Below are 19,119 nucleotides of genomic sequence, written 5' to 3'. Positions count from 1 at the left end.
AATATCTAAACTTTGTAACATCACACCTAGCAAGCAGAGAGCAAACTTTTGAAGAGCATTTCAGAGCTCCACAAGACCCATCTGTCATTCTGTGCTCTCAACAGGGCAAACCCTCAGTCAATTTAGTATTATGATCACCATGCAGGAAAGTATAACAGCCTCTTCTAATGAAATAATCCTTTCTTCCTGCTCTAATCAGCTGATTGGACTCTCTTCTAGGATTAAATAATAATGGTCATATAATCTAATATGGCAAAAAGGAAATCAGTAATGTATCTAGATAATGAAGAGTTATTACTCAAACCACTGCATAATTTTCTTTCTGCTCTGCCTTACACAGATCTGGAATTTTAATATGTATATGCAGGGAAACATACTAGATGGAATTTTGAAGTTAGCAAAAAAAAATCTGATAAATAAAGTGTATGCCTTGCTAAACTATCTTAAGTTCCTATGTGTCAAGGGAAACAGTAACCTCATAGAACTTAAGAGACTTTCTTAGGAGACAGATGGTCAGAAATACCAGCTCATGGAGAATTTTCTCTCTGCCCTATTCCTGGAATACTAGATTATATTCTAATTTGGATATTAACCACATGGATTCCAATATAGAGCTGCTCTGTTATTAGTTGATGTTGTTTCTTTATTGCCTTTTAACGCTTCCTTTTCTGGTTGTGAAACAGTTTGCATAGCATGAGAGATGTATATGAACTTATGGAGAGAACAATTCACTGTTCATCTCATAGCTATGACAACTAAGAAGCTATGAAGAGTGGGTGCAATCAGCCCACTCTTCTCAGTGATGGTTGCTTTACCTACCAAATAGGAGTTGTAGTATCTATTTTACTGGATGTTATTGCTATTGTGAAAAAAGAAATACAGTGAGTAAGTTTATAATATTTCACTAATAACACATAGTGTAGTTTGAATGTGAAATCTCCACCATAGATTTTGAATAATTTGGTTCCCAGAAGGTGTCACAGTTTGGAAAGGCTACATTTTTTTCTGAGAATTAAAGAGATATAGGTGTTTAGGTAGTGAAATCTAATATGTGATAGGTACCAGCGCTCACTCCTTTGAGTTTTTATTGGAATCTGACAAGGCCAGTGTGATGTGAGGGATGGGAGCCGAGGAGGGGACTTCATGGGGCTGTATCTATTTGAAGTGTAGGGAGCCCAGCTAAGATCTTGGTTTTTGGTAAATGATTGTCAATTAGTTTGATATTATATCCAAAGTGATATTTATTTATCATTTTATCATATATTTATCATTATTTTTATCATACATTATTTATCACACATTTATATGATAAATCATTCAGTCCTGCAATGTCCAGGAGATTAGTCAGTCCTGTACACTTAATCCTTAAAAGTGGTTTCCTCGGGAAGAAGCTGGAGAATGATCCAACTAAAGGTGTGTCACCAAACAAGGGCTCCAGGCTCACCCACATTGTCCCATGAATCTGAACACTTTTCACACCAGCTCCACAAAAATATTGCTTGATCTCCAAATCAATCTCACAATTTCCTGAAAAACTAATGTGAAGGCCCAGAGTAATTTGCCTTTTGTCTACATTTTTGGTATAAACCTTAACACCATTGACTCTAAGGGGTTGTTGACCCACATTTACTTTTGTGAAGCAGAAGGTGCTGAGGGGGGCGTTTGCTCCCCACACAGTTCATTCTAAGGTGTCTGGAAAGAGTTTCTCTGTAAATTGACAAATAAAGGGCCACGTGTGTTTTACCATCTCATTTAGCCATTCTACTTTTTCGGTGTCTGGAAAATGAACCCAGGCAGGTAGATTACAGGCATGTACCCCCAGGTGCACAGCTTACCCCTTGTTTTCCAACAGCACCAGCGCGACACAGGCGGTTGGCCACAAGGCATGGCACCAGACCAGAAACCCAAGCACCAGCAGCACCCAACTGAAGATCAACCCCATGTAGCCAAGGGCAGACACTGCTAGCAGCATCATGAAGCTGTGACCACTGCTACATCCACCCACCAGCTACCAGGAGTCAAAGAGGACCGACCAGGAGCTGTGAGAACACAATACAGCTGCCAGCTTTAGCTTCTCTCTCTGCAGGCCAGGCCAAGCTCCCACAGCATGGAGCACCCACCAAAGTCCCAGCAGGTGCCACAGAAGCAGCAGGTGTCCTGGAAGGCTCTAGCAGACTTGGACACCTTGGGCAGGCCAGACCGAGGGACTGGAACCCCAGCTTTACCAGCGACGCGCTGCCATTACTGGACTGACTGCCGAAGCCCAAGGTGGGACCCAGGCCTCCCTCCATGCAGTACTGCAAGGTCTGCGGTGTCAGCTGCACAGGGCCACAGACCGATCCGGACCACATAGAAGGACCTGAGCAGCTTAGATGATAGACACACAGTCCGACAGAGATCCCAGAGGGGCCCAGAGCCTTCACTGCGGCCTGGTTGCACACCAGGCTAGGGAAGCCTATTACTTCTGTGCCCACACCTCAGAGTGTTATCGGCACCAGCCTCCAGGCTCTCATCTCCCATGCCTCCATGCAGTTCACTTCTCTCTGCTGAGGCGAAGGTGGCACTTCCACAGATGACAGGTAACGCCACCCCGCCTGTCAGCAACCCTCTGAGGTGGACAGCAGGGGATCAGCAGTCAACAGGGGTGGGAAATTGTATCGGACCCTTATGTCTAGCCACAGCCATATGCCCAACGGTGTCTCTAGACGAGGGTCGGCGTACAGAAGCCGAGTCTTGGTTACACGCCACATTCTTGGGTGTCAGTGCTTATATGGAGATGCTGGGCGCAAAAAACCAAACCAAAACAAAACAACAAAAACGTGCCTTCCTAACCAAATGAACAAACATGACTGACAATAGGAAAGGATCGAGGTCCCAACACTTACCCTCCAAAGGGACCCAGGGGCCTTTTCACTGAAAATACACCGTTTGGGGGCGCTGTGTAGCACTCGAGTAAGGAGAGGGTGATGAGTAGAACCTGTGCCGGCCGAAACATAAAATTGGGCAAGCTCAAAACCTGTTACAAGTCCCTGTTTCGGAAGCCAGATAGTGCTGGATCCTAATGTTGTCCTCCTGGGAAGGAGTGAAAAGGCCCGCTCTCGATGAACACAGACATAGGGAGTCAGGAAGAAGACTTACAGATAAAGACATTCTGGAGAAATTGTGTACAAATGTTTTATCTGAGGTTGGGCTTTCAGAAAAGGAACCAAGCTGAGGCAGACAAGTATGGAAGATTATATTCATTGCAATACTCTGAAGCAACACTTCTTTGTTATTTAAATGAGGCTGTTGTTGGCTCTCATTTCTGTGAACAGCCACCCAATGCCAATCTTGTCATCAGAGGTTAGAGATAAAAATGGACATCTCAGGGGGCTGGAGAGATGGCTCAGCGGATAAGAGCATTGCCTGCTCTTCCAAAGGTCCTGAGTTCAATTCCCAGCAACCACACGGTGGCTCACAACCATCTGTAATGGGGTCTGGTGCCCTCTTCTGGCCTGCAAGCATATACACAAACAGAATATTGTATACATAATAAATAAATATTTAAAAAAAATGGACATCTCAGCAGCGCGGCGGTGGTGGCGCACGCCTTTAATCCCAGCACTTGGGAGGCAGAGGCAGACAGATCCTTGTGAGTTTAAGGCCAGCCTGGTCTACAGCAGCTAGTTCCAGGACAGTTAGGACTGTTGCACAGAGAAACCCTGACACACAGACACACACTCACAAAAGAATGGACAACTTCAAAAATCGACCTTTCAAGTAAATTTTAAAAACAAAACAAAAACAACAACAAAAACCCCTTGTTTCATGATGGTATTTCTTCCAGTGACCCTGAGTAAAAATAGACACTTCATGTTAAATTTTAATTCACTGCAAGCTGTTTACTATGTCTAGCATGAATGCCGGCCAAGGAGTGGAGGGCGGGAGCTGGTGGTGAACTGCCTCTCTGGAGAAGCGGTGAGAATTAATCTTATTCAGCCCCTGTGGTGAGATTAAAGCAGAGTTGAACACTGCAATAATGAAATGCGAAGGAGAAGACAAAGCTGTAGGCGCGACAGCAGAGCTAGAAGCCGGAAGCCTTCGTCAGGGAAGGCTAGAACCCTGTAGAGAGATAAGGGAAACGGGTTAATAAAAAGCAGACCCAAGGGTCAGGGGGTGGACAAAACCCTCAATCCAGACCATTTTCCAAAGGGCTGCAGCAGCTTTGCGATGCCCAAGGCTTCTCTGGCGACTGTGAACTGGATGGGATGCCAAACACACACAGCCTCAACCTTTCTGCTGTCTAAGGAGCACCTGATGCCCAATAAACTGGAGAGAGCCTTCAGGAACAAGACTTGTATGCCTCATAGCCAGGCAAAGTCTATCACCTAAGCACTTCACATTACCTTCTGACGAGAACCTGAAGCTTGGGGACTGGACCTGTGGGTACAGCCTATGGGTAAATAGTCATTGTTTGGATGACAAGGGTGATCTCCTGATGAATGTTTCAGGTCCTTCTGGTGTCAAAGGTCATCAGATCTTTTCTCAGACATAGGGCAGTGCTTATAGCGCATATTATATATGTACTAATTTCTCAGCTATGCCAGCCTCAACAGAAATATAGTCACAAGTTACTCAAGTCTATAAATTTACCTGATGAACAACTTGCAGCATCAACTCCAGAATTTGTTGCTGTAATACGTTCAGGAAAAAATCTTTAATTTCAGTCCTACCGAAATGGATGATTCCATGGCATAGGTAGGTCAGGGGTTAGAAGTACTCTCTGAAAAGAGCCAGAGAGCCTAGAATTTTGACTGTGTAAGACAGATGGCCTTTGTCGAAGTGACTGAACTCCATCAAATGTGCATGGAGGGAGTCAGAGACATGTAAACAAGTAAGTATGGCTGTGTTTGAATAGTACTTTAAACAATAGGCAGTGGACTGGGTTTCTGTAATCCCTGAGACAGAAGTACTGTGCAGAGAGGTAGACACATAAGTACTTTTCACCTTAAAACTATGCAATGGCTAGTCGTTAAGGGCACTGGTAGCTTTGCTAGAACACTCCTGTTCCATACCCAGAACCCACATGCTTAGCAATCCATCTCTAATTCCAATTTCCGGGGAGTCAGTGCTTTTTGTGGCCTCTGGGCACTGTATGTACATGATACACAGACATACATGCAGGTAAAACATTCAGAAAAATAAAATAACAATAAAACACCTTTAAGAAAACCATATATATACATAGCTGTATATGGTTTTCTTAAAGTGTGTATATGGTTATGTGTGTATATGTATATATATGTGTGTGTGTACATATATACACACATACAAACAATTACTGTTTTGTTCCTACTTTGAGTGTGTTTATCTGAGTGTGTGATTGATGTGTGTGTGCAGATGATGTGTGTATATCTATATAGATGATGTGTGGTTCAGTCTATAACATAAGTGTGTTTGAGTGTATAGTGTGTGTATATGAGAGATGTGTGCATTTGTGTGAATGTATCATATATGTGTATGTAAGTATGCTTCTGTGTGTGAATATGGGCATGTATGTGCCATATCATGCAACTAGAGATGTCTGCCCTTCACTTCCTTCTTGATTGAGACAGGGTCTCTTGTCTGGATGGATGGCTTTTGGGCTTCCTGGGTTTCTTCTGCTCTGGCTCCCATCTTGCCTCAGCAGTGTTGGGATTACAAACCTACACTGAGAAGTCAGGCACAGTGTGGGGTTGGTGCATCTTTGCCATTTGAGCCGTGTGTATTTGTAGAAGGCTTACACAAAGATGGAGTTAAGAGCTAAGATGTATTCCCTGCTCTTGTTGCTAATATATGGCAAAACTGCCAGCAGCAAGGGAAGATTTTTCATCATTTATGGTATGCTTTTAAACTCCATTCAGCTGGGTGATTAAGGGCCAGCGTCATGCTCATTTCAGGCTCTGACGTTCTGCGTTGCTGTCTTTCTTTATTTTGGCATTTTCACAAAAAGATTCTGATGATGCTTGAAGGGGAATAAAGTTCCTTCTGTTTGCCTTAGAATGAACATGAATGTACTTATTAGTTTGCAAAGGTTGTTTTACATTAACTAACTTCTATTATTACTCATGAAAATATCTCGAAACTGCTGTTAAATACTGAATTTTTTTGGAATTTAAATTTGGGAACATAAACACTGCTTTTAAGGATTTTACATATTCCTTTAAGAAGGCAAAAAGAATTCCTAGTGTCAAGCTTCCTAGATCATTCAATCTGGTTTTTTTGCTTGTTTTGAGATACTGGTAGGAAATGGATACAACAGAGATAGGATGCTTGACGGTAAGAAGGACATGAGTGGGAACAGCATCTCTATGGCTTCCCCCAGGTTTTCTTAAGCCATATGAGATCACTGATGGCTGTCATATGCTTATGAGACAGAAGAATATCTTAGAGAGCTCAGGTGTGGGACAGGGTTCTTCTTGTCCTTCTACCAGCTGATCTCATTTTGAGCTTGAAAGCCATCTTTTCATTGAGGACAATTATTTTTAATAGTTAAGTGTCAGGAAAGAAAAGGGCATTGAAGTACAGGAAGAGAGATAAGAGGGATGAGTCCAGTCACCATGAAAAAACCCTTCAAGAATGCATTGCTTCTTGAAAGGTGGGAGCATCCACTCTCTGACTTTCTGGAATGCCTTAGTTCTACCTCAGGAAGCATGCGAGACTGGCAGGGATCTGCCACTGCGCTATTCAAGGGCATATGTAATACCCTGAGATGACAGATTAGGCCATATTTCAAAACTTGAATTTTTTAAAAGCAAAAGTAATTTTTTTCAATCCATAATATTGTAAATGGTTCAGCTTAGGACTGGACAACAAGCCCGGGGACAGCTGGGTGACAAGAATCTGATTGAAGCAAGAGGACTGTTTTTGGTTGAAGGATTAAGGGAGCAAAAACGGAAAAGCTACGCACGGAATGGAAAAGGTCACTTTATCACAAACACCTGGACATCCCAAGTCCCCAAAGGAAGGAGCTGTTGAGAACATGACCTGAGGGCTTATGCTCTCTCTCCCTCTCTGTGTGTTTGTGTATGTTTTCAAAAACTGAGGACATAGAAGAGATCTGATTGTTTTCACCTGCACACTTCCTGCTTCACATACAAAAACAAGACTTTCTTTGTAAATTGATCTTGGGGTGTTTCATTTGAGGTGTGAAAGAAGCCAATGATATTGTTTTCCTCTTAAATATTGTGTTTGACTGTTTTGTTTCTCTTCTTCTTTTTTTCCCCAGATATAATAGGATCCCCTAACCTTATCAGCCCTTTAAATGTGAGAATCTCTCGTGGCTGAGAATGAATTCTTGGAAAAAACATTTGGGGGAATCCAGAAATGTCACAGTATTCTTCTCTGCCAACTGCAATTATTTTCCCTGATGATTTGTCATCTTGGTGATCTATTTATCTATTGCCAAGCTATCTTGTCAGGACACCCTGTACTGAGTTCAGTGACCGTGGGTTCCCCACACTCTGGGCTGGCTTGCTTTCCTCTCTCCCTGGTTGAAGCCAGGCTTCATGCTGATCATCCTGCTGTCTCTTCTAGGAAAAGCTCCCCAAGTTTCTGAGCATGCTGGTTTCAGGAAGCCCACTCTGCAATGTTCTTAAGGAGAGTGTCATCTTATTGATCATGGGCAAAAAGTAAGAGAGAGTCTGCTGGTGGATGCCTGCGAGAATAGAGAAAGAGTGTACTTTCTTGTGAAAATGAAACAGAATTTATGAGGAGCAGACAGTGTTTGCTCTTGCTTGGCACTGTGCATAAGAAAGAGGCCTGTATCTGAACAAGAACGAGTTCTAGTGAATTTGGGTGGTGTGTGTGTGTGTGTGTATGTATGTGAGTGTGTGTGTGTTTGTGTGTGCCTGGGAGAGAGAGAATTTAGGCACATCGAAGAGCTGAGAGAATTCACACAGGCAAATTTATCAATACTATGAGACACTGGAGGTCAACAGCAGGCACAGTTCCTTTTCTTCAGAATAGGGGTGGGGATATGTCCAGGCTGCAGACAGGTCTTCAACCCTCCATGGCCAAGTGAGGAAAGGGGCTTCCTGATGCTTCCAGAACAGGGAAGTTGGCCTCTAGCACAGGTTTCCTGTAACCCTGTTACTTGGCAGGAGATGGGAGGATATGCTGAGAACTCTTGATCGAGCAAACCAGAGTGTCCCCTTGCTCTGTAGCTCAGGAACTCAGGCGAGGACCCCGCTTGGGTACTAACTAGACATCTTACCTGTAATTTACTGCATCAGATTCAAGCATCTATGTCCTCGATGGACCAAGATGCACTGGTCTTAGCCTTAAGTTTTAACCTTGATGTTCTGTATTATCTATGACTTTAACTTAGTCCTTCTTCTTGGTATTTTCCCCCCTGGGAACCTGCATTGTTAGAGACAATCTTTACTGCTCTGACCAGACTGGTCACAGTTAATTTCAAGAACAGAACTACAAACATTCAGCTATCCATATTTATTATTGACAAAACAGATATCTTCTAGGGCTACCTCTGGATAGGTGTAGCACAATCTGGAAAACTCCTTCCAGGTTTTACCTCCGGACTATTCCTCATCTTTCAGCTCGAAGCTGGCAGCAATTCTGGCATAGCTGCAGCGAGTCGCTAGGAGACAGAGGTTATGGGCATATTTTCATACATTTTACAACCTGCAGGAAAGAAATCATTTTCCTCTCCAAGAGCAGACGGTTGTTTCTACGTTTGATAACCTGGTAATGAGGGTGAAGTTGCATCTGGCTATGTGCGCATGTGCGAACATTTGTGCCTCAGGACCCATAGCAGCTAGCAGGGCTAGTGACTAAGTCTGGATGGCAGGACTAATGCACAGGATACTTTGCTAGGAGCATTTAATGACTGTCAGGAAAACAAAGATTGTGAAGGAAATCAGTGACCATTCTTGCATCATCTGTAGTTCCTAACATTAGTGTAACTTTAACCAGCCAGCCAATCCCCCTCTAGACGAGTTTTATAATTTTACCATGACAAAGCAAGCTCTCTGTAGAGGGCGTTTGAATGCTGTAGGCAACCTCTAGATGAAGATGAGGGGAGGAAAATAGACAACGCCTTGGTTGTTCCAGCAGACATTGCATCCAAAAGAACTCAAAATCATACAGAACCAGCTTGTACCACATAAACAAATAATGTCTCAAATTTCTCACACAGAAGGATGGTAAGACAAAGGAGAGTCTTCAGCTGAGGCACCAGCTTAAGAGAAGAAATCATGCAGCTGACGATGGTGATCCAGGAGCCTTGAAAGGGTCTTTGGCAGTAATAACAAGAGCTGATCAAGGAAGCCTGGGCCACTTAGTGTCCTGACTGTTGTACCTTAAATTTAACCAGACTTACTGATAAAACTGCCTTCGACACTGAGTTACAAGCATGCTTTACCGAATGCCTGAGTGGGGAACAAAAGTAACTCAAGTCAGATGGAAGAATCCATTTCTTTAGTAATCTTATGCTTTGATGGCATGATGTCATTCCTTCCCTGAGGAGTACAGCTAATAGATATGATGTTTGTTATATCATACATGCTTAACTGCATGCATTGCATCTTTGCCCTGCTTCTTGTTAAGTCTGTCTTCAGTCTTCACTGGCTGTCACTCTGTTCTCTGAACAGCCCCTGGCTTCCCATGACTTTGTCTCTGCTCATGTCATTTCCTCAGGCATTGTGAATCTCCACATTCTGCTCACCATCCAGTGCTCAGGCTCTCACTCCTCATCCTGCTGATGACGTCATGCTCAGCGTGGTGATCCGTTGTCTGGGTCTTTCACACCTGATTGCCATGGATCATTTTATTAATCTTCCTGCCTTTTCTTTTCAATTTGTATCTGGGAATGGCTTCACAGTAGCCACAGTGGGAAAGATCTCATAGATCCCTTATTTTATTGCCTCTAACACTCTTATATAATCAGTATGCACTGCTGCATAATGGAAGTAGTGTATGCTTTAATCATCAATGAATGGCTAAAGAAAGCATGGCATGGAAGAGAAAACCCCCATATTGAAAAATAACCTAGATTTGGACAAATGTTTTATTTTTTCACTCATATTTTTGTGGATCCTCAATTACACATATGTACAGTACACATGCACGCACACACGCTCACACACACACACACACACACATCGAGTCTTTCACAAGCATATGGCATGAATATAGAAGAAGAACTACCTGGGAGAAGAAAATACTTAGCAGGTGAGGGAAGGGGAGAAGGAAGAGGGCATTGGAGTTTGTACTGGGTGGTTTTGTGTGTCAACTTGACACAAGCTAGAGTCCTCAGAGGAAGGAGCCTCAACTGAGGAAATGGCTCAATGAGATCCAGCTGTAAGGCTTTTGCTCATTTAGTAATCAATGGGGGAGGGTTAAGTCCATGATGGATGAGGTCACCCCTTGGCTCTTGGCCCTAGGTTCTATAAGAAAGCAGGTCGACCAAGCCAGTAAGCAGCTTCCTCCCATCCTCAATCTTCAATAAGCTATGTGTTGTGGGATGATCATCTTTCTGTATGCTGTTGAATATATATTCCACTCATTGGTTACTGGACGATAGCCAGGCAGGATAAAGTTAGGAGGAACAAACTGAAAACTCAGATGAGGAGGGGTGGAGTCATAGAGATGCTAGGCAACTCCAGAACAAGCAGGGTATATAGATAATGAGGTAACAAGCTTTCAGCCATGTGGAAAGCCATAGTAATATAGGTTAATTTAAATGTAAGTTAGCTAGTAAAAGCCTGAGCTATTCATCGAGCACTAGTAATTAATACAAGCCTGTGAGAGATTATTTAGAAGTGTCTATGGGACAGAACAGGCAGAGAAACCACAATTTCCAGCTATGATTGGTTTCTAAATCTCCTTTTGCATGTAGTGTCTTGAATCTTTTGAAATGTTCTGGATAAAAACCCTGGACTTGTCCAAGTTAACTGTAGGTTTCCCATGGTTGAGTGGAAGGCATGCGTCTCTTTGGCTCCCTAAGGTGACTCTGTCAATCCCATCCATCAAGGCCTGGAGGATTTCTCCAACTGAGTTACAACTTTTTGAGTAACTACTTTTTGAAGTTTATGCATTTGACAGGAATTCCTAAGTCCAACTGCATTTCAGGTGAGGGGAATTAGAGTGTTCTTGAAGGAAGGAAGAACAAGGAGTCTGTGGGCATGTACTAGAATCCACAGTGACAATGTGTGTTGTGACAGGGATTGTTAAAGCTCCTCAAACTCTACCTTTATGCTCTCTGCATGTGCTGCAGCAGGTAGCTGCGGTCACTGCAAGGCAGTTCTTATTAACAGTGCTTTTGACTTCATTTCTTGGTTCTCACTTTTAAAGGTTCCCCTGTAAGAACGAAACTAAGCAGCTTTTCTAATTTATTTACATATGTAAGCGTTTATCATTTGTACCCAATATTTTATTTTAGCGTTGACATTGCAGCACTGGTTATATTTTTTATTTCTGCTTATTTTCATTTTTTTTTTAATTTCTGGCACTTCAATGTGTTCTAGGATCATATTGTGTTATTTTGAACCTTACCTAGCCTGCACAGGGTCTGTCTGCATCCCTGTTGTTGGAGAACATCAGTTAGGAATCAAGTCCTGAGTACTCTTGTGTCTGTTGGGACAGCCTGACCCCTGCTTTGTGACAGTCTCAGTGTAAAGTAAGAAGTGTACGTGTGGGTACACTATGCTGACAAGAATACATGATATCTATCTATCTATCTATCTATCTATCTATCTATCTATCTATCTATCATCTATCTCTATCATCTATCATTATATCTGTCTATTTATCTATCACCTATCTAACAGCTATCTCTTTTTCTATCATCTACCTATAAATTTATTCATTTTATCTATTATCTGCCTGCTTATCTATCATCTAACTATACCTATCACCTATCTTTATTTACCTAAAATCTATCAATCTTCTATCAATATATCTACTACCTGTATATCTCTATCATCTATCTGTTTACATATCATCTATCTTTATCATCTATACCATCTGTTGTCTGTTGGTTTACCTATCCATTTATCTGCTAATCATCTATTTATTCTGCAACCTGCAAGCATGGGTTCACACATCGATTGCTCTCTGCCACCTTTTATTTGATTATTTGTACCTCTTCTGTCTGGCAATGTGAAACCTGGCTTCTGTTACTTCTAGTTCATTTACTTATTTTACTACTGTGTGTCAATACAGTCTTGCATTTCTTACTAATGAAGAAAGGGTCTAATAAATGCGTTGCTAAGCAACTTTTCATGTAAATATCCTAGTGTGAACTTATACAGACTAAAGCAGATGATGCCACATCACAGTTCTTGAGACTAATACAATGTGGTCCATCCATGACCAAATGCTATTATCAGCACATGCATTTTCAGAATTGCTAACGTATGCCCTCAGGAGTGTACTGACCACTTTACACTACACCGCTAACTATAACTCTTTATTTTTCTCTTTTCTGTTATACTTTCTGATTTCGGTCATCTCTTTTGCCCTTACCTGTTCAGTGAGGCTTTCCTAGAGACTTGTCCTATAGTTAAACTCACTGCTTAGTCTGTATTCCACCTGGAATATCCGATTTTTATGCTCATGCTTGTTTTTATTCTCATGTGGTGGAGTTTGCTCTTTGTCATGTATAGTATCATAGACTTTGACCCAGTATTGTGCAGCATATGTTTTATCAAGTAAAACTTCCCTGTATACATTGTAATGGTCAACTTCTCCTCCTCCTCAAATCCTTCAAACAGCTGGAGATATAGCTCAGTTGTAGTGTGGTTACCTAGCATCCACAAGGCACTACACTCACACTTATACACACATGTGTGCGTGCATACACACACACCATGAATGTAATACACATCTTTAAACACACAATACATACATATGTGCATACACATAGACATATATATATGCCCCCAACATGAATGTCCAGACACACATACAAACACATATACATGTGTAATTACATGCATACATACACACACATGTATATATGCATATAAACACACACCTTTAAGAAATTTTGTTTCTCAGTTTTACAGTTTGTCTTACCATGGATGTTATATAAATTGCATATGCACATATAGACTTTTGAGTTTGGTTTTGTTCACTTATTATGAAATGAAGTCTCAACAGTAGCTCATAATATTCTATTGTTTGTATGTCTCACACTTCACTTATCCGTGTAACTGAAACCCTTCCCTTTTTGAGATATGGTCTTACCATGTACCCTTGGCAAGTCTAGAATGTGCTCTGTAGACCAGGCTAGGCACCGACTCAGAGAGATCTGCCTGTTCCTGCCTCCATGTGCCAAGACTTCAGCATTCTCTTGCACATCAAGAAGAATTGAAGGACTTCTTGATTGTTTCTGGTTTTGTGAAACTGTAAATACAGCTGTTATAATAAAGTTGAATAGAATTCCCCCCCCCAAAAAAAAAGAGTCCACCAATGAGATAGACACTTAGAAAGATTGCTAAGTCTTATATATATAAGGATATAGTAACCTTACAAGCATTGATGAGCCAGTTTTCAAGTTGGCTGCATTACTTAGCTTTTCAGACAGTAAATAAAGAATAGTTAATTAACATTTTATTATTGTTTCTTCTTTAATAACAATATCAGTGAGAAATTTTTGTCAGCAGTAACTCAGCCAGACAAGGTTTCTTTTCTGCAGGTGTCTCTACTCAGGGCTCAGGTATTCTTCATTTTACTGCATAAAAGAATTTCAAAAGAAGATAGTTTAAAGTTTAGTTGGAATTTGTTAAAAGACCTTGTAAAGACTAGAGAGGTGGCTCAGTGTGTAACAGCTCTTGCTATGAAACCATAAGGTCTGGGGTTTGGATCCCAACATTCATGGAAGAAACTCTGAGGACCTGACTTTGCAAACTCCATTTTAAAGAAGGGGCTTTATCTTAAGCCATCTAATGAGTCCAGGCCTGATCTCAGCTCCAGAAATGTACTGCCATAGCAGAGTTAGAACGGATACCCTCAAAATAGCCAATTAAGGAGCTAGGGGACAGGTCCATAAAATTTAACAAGGTGCAGAAGTTCCTGGGAGGCATCCTGTCCTTGAAGATACCTTGTCAGTTATTAAAGGCTCTTTGTTAGTGTTTCCTGCCCCAAAACTGACCAGCGGCTTCAAAAATTACCTGACTCTATGCACTCTTTACCCAATCCCAACTCTTCTGATTACGGCTTTCCCTTGAAAAGCTCTTTCCCGGTAGGCACTCTACATCTGTCACCCACTGTGTTAGTGTGCTGGAAGTGCAGTCCAAACTTGAGCTTGTATATTAAAGACCCTCATGTAATTTGCATGGGAAATCAGGGCTCTGTGAATTTATTTGGGGACCAGTTACTTGGGCATAACAAAACAGGTGTCTGGTGCACATCTGTAACTGACTCTAACGTGTACAGTTAAAGGAGGATTACTGGGGGCTTGCTTGCTTCCAGACTTGAGAAAACTTCAGTTCTAGGTTTAGGGAGAGACCCTGTCTCAAATAAATAGAATTGACAGAGAGGGACTTGTGCACAGGACACACACCTTCACACACAGTTGTGAGTGTGCAAGACATATACACTCACACATAAATAAATAGTAAACACACAAATCTTATAAAACAAAGGCATTTTAAACATAGGTTTAAGGCACCATGGCTAACAGAATTAGGCCTGTCAGCAAACCCTTCTGAAAGGTGAGTGACACAGAACTCCATTGTCTTTACAGTGGCCACATGGACAGCTTTGCTGACTTCTGGAGTTTTATCTTCAGACAGTCGGTAAGGAATTTAATAAAATCCTATACTCATTCCTGAGTTGTGCCTGACAGGCAGGATTACCGTCAATCAGGTAAAACTCCAGGTCACGGGATACAGGGAGATGAGATGTGTTTACTGTAAACAAAAGCAAATCCTTTTATTTGGGAGAATAAGGGGCAAGAGGTGAGGCCATTCTTCTGGGAGTATACCTTCAGAGTTTAAGCGCCACATTGCTATTTAAACATTTTTATTTGAAAAAAACTGCATAAAATAACTATTATCTTCTTGGTGACTTTTGTAATAAATGTTAACTGTACTGGGCTCTTTCTTTTCAGTAAAAGAGAAACATCACCCAGACTCTGGGGCGAGGGCTTCCTTTCCCTCTTCATGTATCCACAGTTTTCCTTTTGATCCTATGCTTATTCACTTGATTTATTCATCATGATTACCTTTTAAGTCCTTATGATGTAAGGACCATTTGAGTGTTTTTTAAAGTACACATTCTCTTTATTGGTGGAAAACACAGTACATGATACAAGGAACTCAGGATGATGTAGATGATGGGGATGTTCAAAGATAGTGCGTGGGATGGAGGTGAAGGGCTATGAAGGAGCAGAGTGTGACAATCACTGTCTAAAATCTAACAGATACTATTAAAGACAAAATGGAAATCCATGAGGTCAGTGAACATTTCATGGGTCCGCTGCAATGATGCTTTGGAAAAACGTTAGTTAGAGAAAACAGAAGGCTGCCATCTCACTGCACTTTATCCCTAGAATCCCCCCACTGCCCAGTGAGTGATGAGCAAAGATCGCTTGAGCATCCTCCAGGTCTGTTCTTGACCATCCTCAACCTAATGCAGCTAATGAAGAGTGGAGGGACAGAGAGGAGAAAAAGACGCCACAAAATGTGTGTGTGTGGGGGAACGTTTGCAGTGACTGTGTAAATTAGACTGAAATATAACTTAAACACTTTCATACCATCAAAAACTTTAGTTGGTTTTCAAGTATTCATCTTTATATATGGAAGATAATTTTTTTATACAATAATAATGCAGTATTTGGAGACCATATAGCATCGTGCAGGGGAAAGACTGTGACGCACAACTAGGGGCTTCAGGAATTGGTTTTTATACATTGGATTATTGGTTTAATCATTTTCCATTGGATTGGAATCCATTGTTTCAGAGCCCTTTCCCTGGTAGCATTGCATTTCCTTTTGTGGAGATGCATTTTTTTTCCTGCCATAGGAAAAAGACAGGTTTTAAATATCCCACAGGGAACTCTGGTTAATGGAATGCATTCATAATGCCCAACGAAGGCCTTGGGTTCGAGGACTTCAAGCTCAGGTGTGACACTCGTTCCCAGGAGAGAGTGTTCCTTATGAAGACTGCTCAGCAGCACCACAGCTCCACTGGCTTTGAACTTGGGCTTGCCAGCAGCTGAGCCTTAGGCACTGCAGTGGCTGCGGTTATATGGGCAGCGCCATGATGACTTCCGGCCTCCCTGTCCTGCCCAGCTATGATATCAACACTTGCTTCCGTTTGTTTAATCATGTAACTGTTTATTGCTGGCTTCTGGACACAGTTCAGATTGATGGCTTCCGCGGAAGGGAATGATTTTGGAGAAAGCTGTGTTGAATGTCTTTCAAAATTCATGCCTTCTCAGAATTATAAGCAAAAATATTCAGGGCCAATTTTAGAAGGCTTTGGGTTGTTTTACTACAAAATAAAACCAGAGCAAGGGTTTGGAAGACCATCTAGCTCCTTGTCCTCTTCCCATGATTTCAGGACTCGGTGACAGTCACTTAGAGATCCAGATCCTGTCACTGTGGAGGAGAGAGCTGTGCAGACGGCTTATTTACCTCAGACTTCCTCACTCCCGCCAGCTTATCAACAGTCATTCAGAAGAATTTGCATGCCTTTCAATTTGTTGCTGTCCATCTAACTTCACTCTGCCTTTCTGCCCACAATCTCAGCAAGATGACTGTTTTCCTGTCTAGTTAAAACGGCATATAATGAATGAAGCTTGAATAGTCTCCATGAGATAAATACACACATACATATGTATGTATAGATATGCCTCTCTATTCTTGGCCATGACCACATTAGATGTTATTGTTCTCCAAGCAACCAAGGATAATATTGGCGAAGGGGAGGAAGAGGAGGAAACGAGGAGGTATTATTTTTCATAATAAAACACGCAACAACGGCTTAACAGGAGGACCTGCTCAGGGAATTGTAATGTAATGAATATTTAAAATATTTTAATGAGTAGAGTGTATCTTTAAGCTCATTTAAGGAAAAGAATTAAAAACAAATTAGAGAAAAGCCTAGATTTATTCCAATATAGGTCAGAGTTTGGGTCCTGAGACAGTACACTGTCTTAATTTGTGGACGAATCACCTGCTAAGTGAAGAGATTCATTTGTGGAGATGAAATGAAGCTGGGCTCGCTGACAGCTGTCGCAGCGGCGCCTGTGTGGACCCGGCCTGCTGCTCTGCACGTTGATCTGCTTTGCAGCAGCGCCACCTATCGGTAACGAGCAGCAGGGAGGACCAATGCAAATTGACTTAGATTTCAGAGTTTGGCCGGTATTGTTCCTTGATGCAGAAAGGCAATGGGACAATCATTTTGAACCTGACATGTTGTGTTCCCCCACGCGTTAACTTATTATCGGCTCTGGGTAGGAACTCACACACGCGAAAAGATAGCGAGAGGATCTTCAGGCTGAATGAAGTGATGTTTGTGGCTTTCAAGCTGCATGTTACTAACAAATATTTCCATCTGCTGAAGCCCTGCCAGCAGTCCCTTCTTTTTCCACCCATTCTGGTGATAGAGAAAGACCCCTTAAAGGTAATGAGCTCTGAGCATCGCTGGGAGATGCGTTCTGGAAGCGCTTCCTAGTTCGGGCATTTCAGAGGTCCTGACGGTACGTGCCATTAGCATTCTGAAATACAAGCTACCATGTCTTAGGTAGAAGGACACAAACTGGATATTCTAAGGATATCTGGAAGGCATCATGGCAGCGGGAATGTAACTGACTCACAAAATACCTAATAATAAATAATAAAAAGGAATGAATGTGAGTGTTTCCTTAATATTTCATTCTGAATGTAATTGGGATGACTTGCGTCTATTTATTTCGTTATTTATTTGTTTATGAGAGAGAGAAGTAAGACATTAGTAAAATTCGCATTTTCATCTTTCTTTGGAAGATATTTAATTATGTTTCACCTAGAATCGACCAGTTCTCTTCCTCAGGTTCAAAATGATTTGGAAGGAAAATGAATGGATATTTTTGGATTTCCAGTGAGGATCAAGGGAGGGTGGATGGAGAGGAGCAGAGAGAGTGTTTCTTATTCGCTTATTGTGTGCTCATACCTCAAGGAGGAACAGGTTGCTTGCCACCATGGGGATTATCACGAGCAGCTGTTGGTCTATAACTAAAAAGCTCCAAGCAGCCAACAGTAGTCCCTCATCTAAATCGTTGAAATCTTTCATACCTAGGAATCCAAGGAAAGTAGACAGGCATGATGGAAGTCAAGTGATTTCTTACTGTAGAGCTAGGAAACAGTCAACGAAATAGACGAGGTGACAGCCACTGCATCAGTGTTGACCACTAACACAGGGGTGTGAGGGCACCTGGTGTGAAAGCCTAGTCCTTCCTCATATGATGAATCTTTTCTATGTATTCCTCAGAACACATTCCAGAATCAAGCATGCTTGATCCTTCATATCATGAGCAAAATATTATTGTTCACAGGATGAGTCAGCTTCACACTGAACCTCCGTCCAGCCTTGGCTCGATCAGAATGTCTCCTGTGGTTTGACGCCATCACATGCCTGTGTCAAAAGAGTAAGTGACAGCTAAAGACAAACAGAAAATCGAGGTAAACCAACCGAACTCGGAAAAAACAATTCACCACAAACTAACATAGTTTATTGTATATTCTAAAATTTAAAACGAGGCTAAAAAATTGAATCATTATTTGAATAATGTATGGAGCAGGCAGTGAACCTTGGAGGGAGAGTTTATGCATACAGAGAAAATAGAAGTGTATTGAAATTAACAACCGAAGGAGAAATAACAACACAGACCACAGCACGGAACATGAAAGGAGGCAGAGATAACTGACAAGGAGGAGGGGTACCACGTTCCGTGTAGTGATGAGTGGACTCTAACAACCTAGACAAGCAAAGACAGTTCTTGGGCTTTAAGGACAGAGGCGATTGAAGTGGTGACGTCACTGCCCTTTCTGCATCATTAAGTTTATTCTTCAGAGTTATTTTGCTTTGATCTGTTACACATTTTCAAAAGTAAGTGGTTTTAGGTATTTTAATTCAAGAAAGCCTGAAAAT

Source organism: Chionomys nivalis, chromosome 20 (genome assembly GCF_950005125.1).
Source record: "Chionomys nivalis chromosome 20, mChiNiv1.1, whole genome shotgun sequence".
NCBI classification, from domain to species: Eukaryota; Metazoa; Chordata; class Mammalia; order Rodentia; family Cricetidae; genus Chionomys; species Chionomys nivalis.
This window is presented reverse-complemented; position numbering follows the sequence as displayed.